This window comes from Puma concolor, chromosome C1 (genome assembly GCF_028749965.1).
Source record: "Puma concolor isolate L17-30 chromosome C1, mPumCon1.1.hap2, whole genome shotgun sequence".
Taxonomy (NCBI): Eukaryota; Metazoa; Chordata; class Mammalia; order Carnivora; family Felidae; genus Puma; species Puma concolor.
In genome coordinates, this window is record NC_141674.1 from 199,204,961 (window position 1) to 199,215,059 (window position 10,099).

General features: G+C 36.6%; 1 long non-coding RNA gene across 1 annotated transcript in view; it reads right to left on the reverse strand.

Moving 5' to 3' along the window:
• LOC147578659 (uncharacterized) overlaps positions 1 to 9,163 on the reverse strand; it is a 32,671-nt gene extending 23,508 nt beyond the window's left edge. The window contains exons 1-2 of the long non-coding RNA XR_015255527.1: positions 6,483 to 9,163; positions 4,500 to 4,579 (exon numbers count right to left, since the gene is read on the reverse strand). This is a non-coding gene — a long non-coding RNA (uncharacterized LOC147578659). The remainder of the gene's footprint in view (positions 1 to 4,499; positions 4,580 to 6,482) is intronic.
• Between the last annotated feature and the right edge of the window lie 936 nt (positions 9,164 to 10,099).

Genomic DNA, 10,099 nt, shown 5'->3' on the forward strand with positions numbered 1-10,099 from the left:
CCTTCTAGCTCTGAAATCTAAGGGACACTGGGTTTTTATGAAATCTAAGCCCATGACATAGCCATCACCCATATTTGTTGTTGATACTGTTCTGTGGATTTTTGATGAACGTCACAGTGAATGTCTTTTTTTTTTTTTAAGGAGGGCATTACCTCCTCTCTGTGAATATTCAAGCTCTGTGTCTCCTATTTCTTGCATATAGCTCTGTATCTTCACGGGTGAAAGGTACTTACTTGCCTACAGTGTGTATTTGTTTGCTCAGTGTCTATTTTTAAGGAATTAAGACATGAGAATAGGAAAGAAAATTACGGAGTGAGTTATATGGAAATTTTGCAAAGCACAAAATGGACCTGGTGGAGACAAGGAGGAGGATGGATGGGTTTTTTAGTTAGGACATTGTATATAAAATCTCCAAAGTAAGAGAATTACATTTTTAGCAACTGCAATTGGATGAATGAATGAAAGAGTTTGTGAACATGAAGCTCTGAACTGTATTTGGTGAGGAGACTTTTGACTTCTGCTAACTCCTTGGATCCCAGTTTTACATCACAGAATAATAAATCTTTCTCTGAGTTTATAATTAGAGAATATTAGAAATAATTTTCCAATTCTGAAGCATGAACTGCAACCACCTTTCCTACTATAGAGTAATGCCATCTCTACATAATCTTGAAATACCCCTAAATGGAGCTATCCAACTGCCAGGGATGCCACTATTCTCTGCCATCTTCTCTGTTCCAGCACTCTCTTGAGTAACCCAAGTCTGTTTCAAAGCCTTTCACACTGTGGAACCAGAGATAAGAATTGTCTTAAGCTTGCACAGACAATAAATACTGACCGCAGCAAGGTGCCATTTCCCATCCCAGAAGTGGTGTCAACTGAAAAGGGAACTTTCTTTGATCTTATCCAGGGACTTCATGCAATTTTAAGTGACTCCATTTTGGCATTCTGTTTCACAATTCTACAGTCATCTTGGTTGGTTTATTTAAACACGTGAAGTCACTGTATTTCAAGTTCTCACCTCAACAAATTAACTGGGAATTCAAAGCACTCATCTTGTGGTGTGCAAGGATATAGAGAAACTGCCTTGAGTGCAAACACAAACTGGTAACAAGATGTCATCTCTATTAGTAGCTCGTGACTAGCATGCCTCTTTGTGAATCAAGTGATATCTTCTAATAAGACTTTAGACGTGTGATTTTATCCTAAGTTGGGTTCTGGTGCCAAGATGCCTTTGGCTAAACTAATAAACTGGTGATCAAGCAGATCTGATTTTATTACTGAAGATTAAGAAGGCTATGAAAAAAGCAAACCAAACACTACAAGATATAACGCTACTGCCTAGTACAGAAATAACAACTAAGAGGCTAAAAGGATACAAAAAAACAAAAAACAAAAAACGTAAAACACAATTCTCCCAAAGATTGTATTTTCACTGCCCTACTTGCCAAATATAATCAGAACCCAGAAGAGAAATGCACCTAAAACAACACAGGATAACAAAATAGAGTACATACAATAATGCCGAGTATCCTATTCCTATACATTTGGTAATCTGTACCCATCTGTTAGAAAGATAGGAGACCAAATTAGTGGAGGTGGTGACGAGAGAGCTGCGACAAATAGAAGGTTAGTGTTGGCCATCTCAACTGTGGACCTATGCACCTGGTCATAGGTCAACATAGGTTATATTTATGACTCACATCAAATAGGTTGAAATGTTGCTCATATTCATGCATTTGAGCTATGGGGAGAAGCCTACGGTATGTGTTATAGGGAAGTCTGAGATAGTCTGATAAAACTCAAAACATGGTCATATTCACACGTTTGTATGTAACATATCTCAACTCCTTTTAAGCTAGGGAAAAGAGTGCATTGGTTAAGTTGGAACCAAATGTACAATGTTATCTTTGAAAACGGCCCGAGGGATCCATTTGCCTTTACTAAAATGAGAAAGGCTCTATGAATAAAGTAGATTTTTATCTGAGTATTGAAGAAAGTTTAGAAATGCATGTAGATGAGAACATGGTTAAAGGTTTATAGCCAAGTCATGGAGAAGCAAGTAGGAAAAACAGGGAGAAATGGAACAGTAGCTAGGTATGACAATGGGAATATTGATAGATGACCTCAAAAACCCAATTCAGGCACTTGAGGGATTTTCAGAGAAGAATTATATGATTCCGGCAATGGAAACCAGTAAGTAGCATTGAGATGAACATACCTCCAGAGAAGAGGATCTTGAATATTAATGGTGAACCAATAAACAGTAACTAAAACCACAATCAGCATAAAATAACAAAATAAGGTAAATACAATAACTCTGACATTATTAGGGAATGGAATTTGCTGGAGCCTGACATCTCTGAATATTCTAGGACTAGGAAAGACAGCTGCTAGGGGTCAAAGGCTGGCTTTTGACCTTAACAAAGGCTTTAGTTACAGTTAACTAAATGAAGTGTTCTTCCCCTCTTTTTCCTTTTCTCCCCTACATATTTGGAAATGGATTTTATTCTGATTTTAAATAAGTAAAATATGACATGCAAAATAATGATATGGAATATGTCCTATTTTTTTTCTGATGCCAGAAGAACTTCAATTTCTTGGAATGTCTATTATTAAAAATGTTAATAGGGATGAGCAGGGAGAGTGCAGAAGAATGATTAACAATTATACAGCATCTTTAGTGTTGGGAATCATGCAAGGGGCTTTATATATGTCTTCCTGTATATTTAATTCTGTGTAGATATTCCAGTTTATATCTTCTTTTTTTTAAAGAAATACTGCATATTATATATGATATTCATCCACTTATTGAAGGAAGGAATGATTCAGGACAAAACCCAGTGTGAAATGGCAGCTGCATGGGAATGGCAGTTTTAAGAAAAAATTAGGAATTTGGGGGTTTTTTTTGGACAAGTTTAACACTAAGCTATATAGGTGGATATCTAGATAGTGATTTTATGAAACAACAAAAAAGAAAAAAAGGATCTAGCAAAGGAAGAATCTTATACTGTTATAACTAGAAAGTTCCAGACATACATGGTTAGATTTTAGAAGAAAGATTCGGACAGAAAAGCTAGGATTTTGAATCGTTTGCTACAGTTCTGAAACATTACTGCAATTTTAATCTAATCCTATTTCCATGGGGTGATGAGCAAATTTTGTGGACGATTAGGAATCTTGAGCAATATTAGTATAGCTGCAAGATAATCTTAAGCAAGACCCATATTTCGGTAATAACTGGAAAAGCTAGGTCTTTATCTTAAGACATCTTGATTGGAAGACTCACTAGTTATAAAGGAATTTTCAGTCCACAAATATTAAGTGCATAGGTGTGTAGGTCACTATGCACATTCCCAAAGGTGCCTCAAGTTGAAAACGCGAAAATGCATTTTCTCTAAGATGTTTTTGCATTAAGATTGAAGACAGTTACCGCAGATGAGAAATGCTAGTGCGTTAATTCCATTCTTTTTTAGCCCTTTTTGTGGGGTCTGTTTATGGAGCACCTAGGATTAGATAAGACAGCAATTTCAAGTTGTGTTAAGTGAGTAAGAAATGTTTGCTGTTTTTCAAATTAAACATGAGCCCAACATTGTCAGGTATTGCACCTGAAAAAAAAATCGATTTCTACCTAATATTACATTTTATTTTGTCTTCAGTAATAAACTGAATTAGAATTTCTTAGATTGCTAAGTAAAGTTACAAAAAAAGGAAAAGAGAAAAAATTAAGTATGTGATGGCGTTTTACTCTTTGTAGAGCAGTTTTTATATATTGCCCTTTTTTTTTTTTTATAACAGAATAAATACTACGGTAATGAGTGTGTAAGCAGGAAATTCCCTGAAAGGAAGGCTACAGAGGAATAGGTGTTTACCAAAGTATTCTACATTCTGTGTTAGAATCAGTGGGAAAAAAAATGTAAGGAAACTCTGTAGTTATTTCTAGTAACATCAAATGATATATTGTGTTGGGAATAATCTCAAGGCATATTTATGCAACCAATATAATTCTGTCAAAAATAAAACCCTAAACTGAGAATACTCAAAACTACAAATGGCATCTGAAACAGGAAAATGGCTCTGTAGAAAATTTCTGAAAAACCTGATCAAGCATTATTAATGCTTAGCAGTTGGATGGAAAGTCCTTTAAGTTTTTCCTTACTATAATGCATCTTATTATCTTTTCAGTGATATTTCTCATAGTGCTTTCAAGTTTAATTGAGCTTAAATATACCATATGTAAGCATATAATTCATGATTTAGAAATGCAGAGAAGCAGAAGTTCACAAATTATGGAGAGAATAGAATATCACTTGGCATTTAGATGAAATGTTTTCCCTCAGTGTACTTTCAAATCCATTACCCTGTTTTATTTTAACAACATTCCTAGAATATGGGTAATTTGGCCTTTAGCATTATTCACATTTTACTGTAGAAAATGAGCTTACTACCCGCCCAAGGAGAGTAATATAGAATTTGTATTCAGACTACAACCCTATCACCTTGATGTTCTTTCCAGGAAAACTTGCTGCCTTTCAGAAGTAGAAACAGGATGGACTTCAACCAAAAGTTGGAGATGACCCTGAAAAGAAGAAATTATCTTAAAAAGAGAGATAGGTGGCTTGGCAAGTGAAGATAGTGCAGTTTCATAATCCTTTGGGTTGGTTTGGTCAGCATTTGTAATCTAACCCCTCACTGATGTTTTGGAGAAATAACATTTTCTTTTATGGTATTTTTGTACATATTATCTGCTTTCAAAAGTATTCTTTACCATATTATATCAAAAAGAAGCTTTAAAATACTTTGAATTGCAATGGATTATGATACGAATTGCTCCTGACTTCTACCCTGCTCTTTTTCCCTAAAATCACCGTTTTTATCACTTCCAATCTGGAGGTGTATAGCATTTGACAAAATAAGGTGGCTATATTTGTAATATCTCCTCTGTCCTTAGAAATATTGCCTGTGTATGCCACAACTTCTAAATGGCTGTGTCCTGTGATTTTATACTATCTTTTATAAAGCAATGATCATTATGCCAGTTAAGATGGATGCTATTGTAAAAGAGTTCTTTCCTAGGAATTTTTGCTATAGCTCCTCTCAGTCTTTATTTCTGTAGAGGAAAAAAAAAAATGGCTTGTTCATTAAAAAAAAAAATATGTTTGGGGCGCCTGGGTGGCGCAGTCGGTTGAGCGTCCGACTTCAGCCAGGTCACGATCTCGCGGTCCGTGAGTTCGAGCCCCGCGACGGGCTCTGGGCTGATGGCTCAGAGCCTGGAGCCTATTTCCGATTCTGTGTCTCCCTCTCTCTCTGCCCCTCCCCCGTTCATGCTCTGTCTCTCTCTGTCCCAAAAATAAATAAAAAACGTTGAAAAAAAAATTTAAAAAAAAAAAATATGTTTTAACCTCAAAAATTGGTGAGGCTGAGTCCCCTGGCTGGCTCAGTGGGAAGAGCATGTGACTCTTGATGTTGGGGCCATGAGTTTGAGCCCCATGTTGAGTGAGATGACTAAAAATAAATAAATAAACCTTAAAAAAACTGGTGAGGCATAGTGTATCTTACCAATTTTTAAGAGATATGCTATATTTTGCATATAGGTATATAAGCCCCCCATAGTGAGAGTTATACTAAAATTTCAATGGCAAGACTTGTTATTTCTGTTACTAAAGCGTCAATTCATTGTTTAAGATCGAAAAATTATTGCTACTTAAGATGTTAAACAAACAAACCCTCCTTAACCAGTAACTGAGTTACTGAATTTTCCTCAGTTTTTAAAGTAACCCAGGTGAGTTAAAACTAAGCTAAGCATAAAGACAGTGAACCTTACAGTTGAGTTATAAATTGCCTTTCAAAATTATTATCCACAGCAAGATTTTAAGTACTTGAAGTGTAAGGGGTAGTGTGATACCTTATATTTTCGTCAGTCTTCCAATATCATTTATTACAATACCAGACAAAATAATAGATGTTCTACAAATGTCTGACTGTTTTAAAAACACATGCTTGTATCATTTACCTTGTCCTTGCCTTCTTAAATGGTTTATTTTGCCAAAGCATTCTGATGGGAAATTATTTCAGTGTTTGTCAATTAAAACATTTAAAAATTAAACACTGAGTTTCAGAGGAAAGGAAGATGCCAGAACTGGCCAATAAGAATAAGTGATAATTCTGAAATAATGAAAGGGTGCAGCAGGAACAGCAACAGTCAGTTTTACGCTTGTGAGGAAATGATGAGTGGGAAATTTGTGACACCTGACTAAAAATCAATGCTTCTGGAAGGTGATATAATAGCTTTGAGCTGGGAAAAAAAAAAAAAGTACAGGGGAAATCAAAGCTGACACGGTGAAACTGCACAGAAAGAAGTGGGTAGAATAATGACAATGTCAAGCAACTAATGGATCTAATGAGGCACAACGCGATGGCACTAAAGATCTCATGTCTTCTAAAACAACTAGTTAATTTAGCTGACTAATTTGCTTACTCACCTTTTCTAGTTAATCTCTAAGGAACACCATGATGGTCCTCTTCTATTATATTTTGTATCATTTCTCACAGAATCCTCAACATGATGATTAATATTAGAAAGGTTACCCTTGAAAAAAAAAGAAGTAAATGTTAAAATAAGGCCTTTAAGTTCCTTATTAACGTGATAATCCTCTAACTCCAAAAGAATTCCCAAAGTTGCTTTTCTGTTGGAGAAAATACACAGGACAGAGAAATGAAAGTAAAATGTGCACCTGTACCTTTTCTGGCTCCAAAAGAACTAATTGAAATGTGGTAATTTGTACTCTGTTAAGAGAAGAAAGCATCTTATCTAATGTGAAAGGTCTGCATTTGTGCTATCTTCTCTTTATGTTAAATCATTCCCAGACTCCTGTTTTGGTTGGAAGGAGACTTGTCAATAGCTTCCTTTGCTTTCTTCTGTTTTGGAAATAGTGGGGCAGGTGTAGAGGTGACTAAAAGAGAGGGCGCCTGGGTGGCTCAGTGGACTTCAGCTCAGCTCATGATCTCCTGGTTTGTGAGTTTGAGCCCCGCATCAGGCTCTGTGCTGACAGCTCAGAGCCTGGAGCCTGCTTCAGATTCTGTCTCCCTTTCTCTCCCGGCCCCTCCCCTGCTTGTGCTCTGTCTCTCTGTCTCTCAAAAATAAACAAGCGTTAAAAAAAAAAAAAAAAAAAAAAAAAAGAAAAAGAAGTGACTAAAAAAGAACACTAATTGAAAAGGATTCCAAAGACTTTTGGGCCCTGCCAAGCAAACCTTCAAATTGCAGTAGAGTTAATTGTTTTCAAGATAGCAGTCAGTGCCTTTCTCTGAAACTGATTTAACTTGGCTAGAGGATAAGCATCTCTTTTGGTGAGTTAAAGGGTCTCAAAATACAAGAGATGTTTTATCTTGGATAAGCTGATAATTTGTCCTACTTAAGCAAGTAAATGCAAATTTCCTTGTAAAATTCAGCGCTCATTAGCTCATAATTAGGGTAATAAATCTGGAATCACCAAACAGATCAGTGAAAACATCATAGTGTTAATGTGAGAGTGAGCTGATCCTGTAGGAACCAGTGGAGAGTCTGCAGAAATCTATTCAAATTCTGAATGCAACGCTACATGTAATTATCATAAATTTAACCCCCAGGAAGAAGAGGAGGGAACAAAGGCTGGAAGAGGGGGGGCAGGCCCGTGCACGAAGACACTTTAAGTCCATGTGAAAACTGAAATCTCTAAATGCATTTCTTAACATAGAGAATTCTTACACTTTAGAACTATCTTTCAGTGGGTCTTTCACACAAATTTTCGTACATGAACATTTTTGCAAGTAAGCTTTTATGATGCTGCTGGGGGAAACCAGTGGCCTGGAGGTACTAGCAATTAGTCAGAATTCACATAGTCAAAATATCATGTCAAGAAGAAAGCCCAGTACGGGACTCTGCAGAGCAGAAAGCCCACATTACACCCTTAGTATACAGAATTCTGGGGTGGATAGATAATTACTCTAGAGATGAGAGAGAACTGAAAAGTCGCAGGAAATCAAGCAATTCTGCTTTTTTTTTTCTGTTAACACAAAAATGCTAATTCTGTGCAGCTTATTGTACGCTTATAACATACCTCTTGTTCCGCTTCGTTCACAGATTGTCTGCAAATATATCCCCTCATCCCTTAAAGCTCATATTTATTAACTGATACCAGTCTAAAACATGCTTGTACATGCTTTGTATTTTCTGTTCATTTTCTGTTTGCGCTCCACCCAACTTGTTCATTTTCCTCATCATTCAAGATTTAGAAAAGGTTGATTCATGTCAGTCCCACATCATGTAGATTGACTAAAACTAACTTCAAGATTAGGGTAGACCTATCTTCTCTGTAGAACAATCTGGAATTGCCCTTAGACTCCTTCGACATGTATTTGTCTGAATCCATGGGACGCTTAACTGAATTTCTTTGTGTTCCTGCTGAGACAAGTGGTATGTTAGATTCTGACTCTTTCCAATCTTAGCTGAGGAAACATAATGGACTTTCCAGTGATTTATTTACTCCAAACAAGTTGCTACCACTGAACTGGAAATTCTTCTTCAATTATCCGTTTGGGTCTGATTTGGAATTAAAATGCAGAATTTTAGCCAAGATGAAACTATTAGCAATTTAGAAAACTAGAAATACATGTCCTGTCTTTGAAAAGAGAACACAAAATGCCAAATAAGCAAATATGACATCTATTTATATTTGTCCCTAGAAAGTAAGCTTCTGGAGAAAAGACCACAGTGGAATCGTAGTGTATGCTAATACATGAACAGGAAGATAGTCATCATGTAACATTAGCTAAAAGACCAAATGTGCATGATGGGTGCAGATATATTTTTAGTTTGGATTTAACTCCTTAAAGGTCGCCGTTCTTCTGGCTGCAATTTAAAATACTTAGAACACAAATAAATGAGAACTAAATCCAGCCCCTTTAACGAATTGTTTTGGAACTTGAATTCTCTCCTCCAGTGCCTACATTTAATAAAATCAACTTAAGTGTTTCTTTGCTCCTTTCCCCTTTCTTTATTAAAGATGTGATTGGGGTGCCTGGGTGCAGTTAAGTGTCTGACTTCAGCTCAGGTCATGATCTTACAGTACGTGGGTTTGAGCCCCGCATCAGGCTCTGTGCTGACAGTTCAGAGCCTGGAGCCTGCTTCAGATCGTGTGTCTCCCTCTCTGCCCCTCCCCCCACTCATGCTCACAGGCTCCGCCTCTCTCTCAAAAAAAAAAAAAAAGAAAGAAATTAAAAAAGTGACTACTATCCGTGTGTGAACATTTAGCACGAATTTACATTTCACCAATGTATTCTTACCTTGCTTCTTGGCCTTTTAGCAAAGTCAAAACTTGTTGCCAAATGCTCGTGCACCACCTAGAAGCCTCCCAGACAAACTATTGAATGACTCAGTTTTTCACACTGGCAGAAATACCCTGCCATTTTCCAAAATACAACTGCAAGCAGCATTTCTCCCTGTAGGACCACAGACATCATCCGGTGTTAAAGAGCTTATGCCCAGACTGATATTTAACTAAACTGGAGGTGGGGGAGGAGGGCAAAAATATTTGTTTCAGAACTAATACAATGTAAAACTAATACAATGTAAAAGAACTGCCTTTAAATACTAAAGGCTAAGCCATACACCTAGAAGTATAAAGGTGATGGAAAGAGTTTAGAATTTTTGTAGGTTGCTTGCTTGTGTTGCCAGGTTATGTTGTCAACATTGTTGCTAGGATGAAATGAGGGGCTGAATCCCAGAATTAGACCTCCTATCCCCCAATACTCACCCCCATCTCAAGTTTTCTTTCCGATAGACTATTTTCCTATGATTTATTGTGTATCATAAGAGACAGCATATTGGGACCTTTTTCTAAATTTAGATGCTTCATATTTATTGTGGGGAACTTGGACAATGCAGTGAAGAATAATCCCTAGGCTTTTTGCAGATTTAATCAGTGGTTCCTTTTGTTATTTAAGACTGAAAATACTAAGTGCATTGAATCTTTTTAGTTCAGTAAACAAAAACAACTAAGTACACAAAATTTGTCTTTAGATCTCATCCTCAATTCTATCCTCTTCTTCTGGGATCTCAACT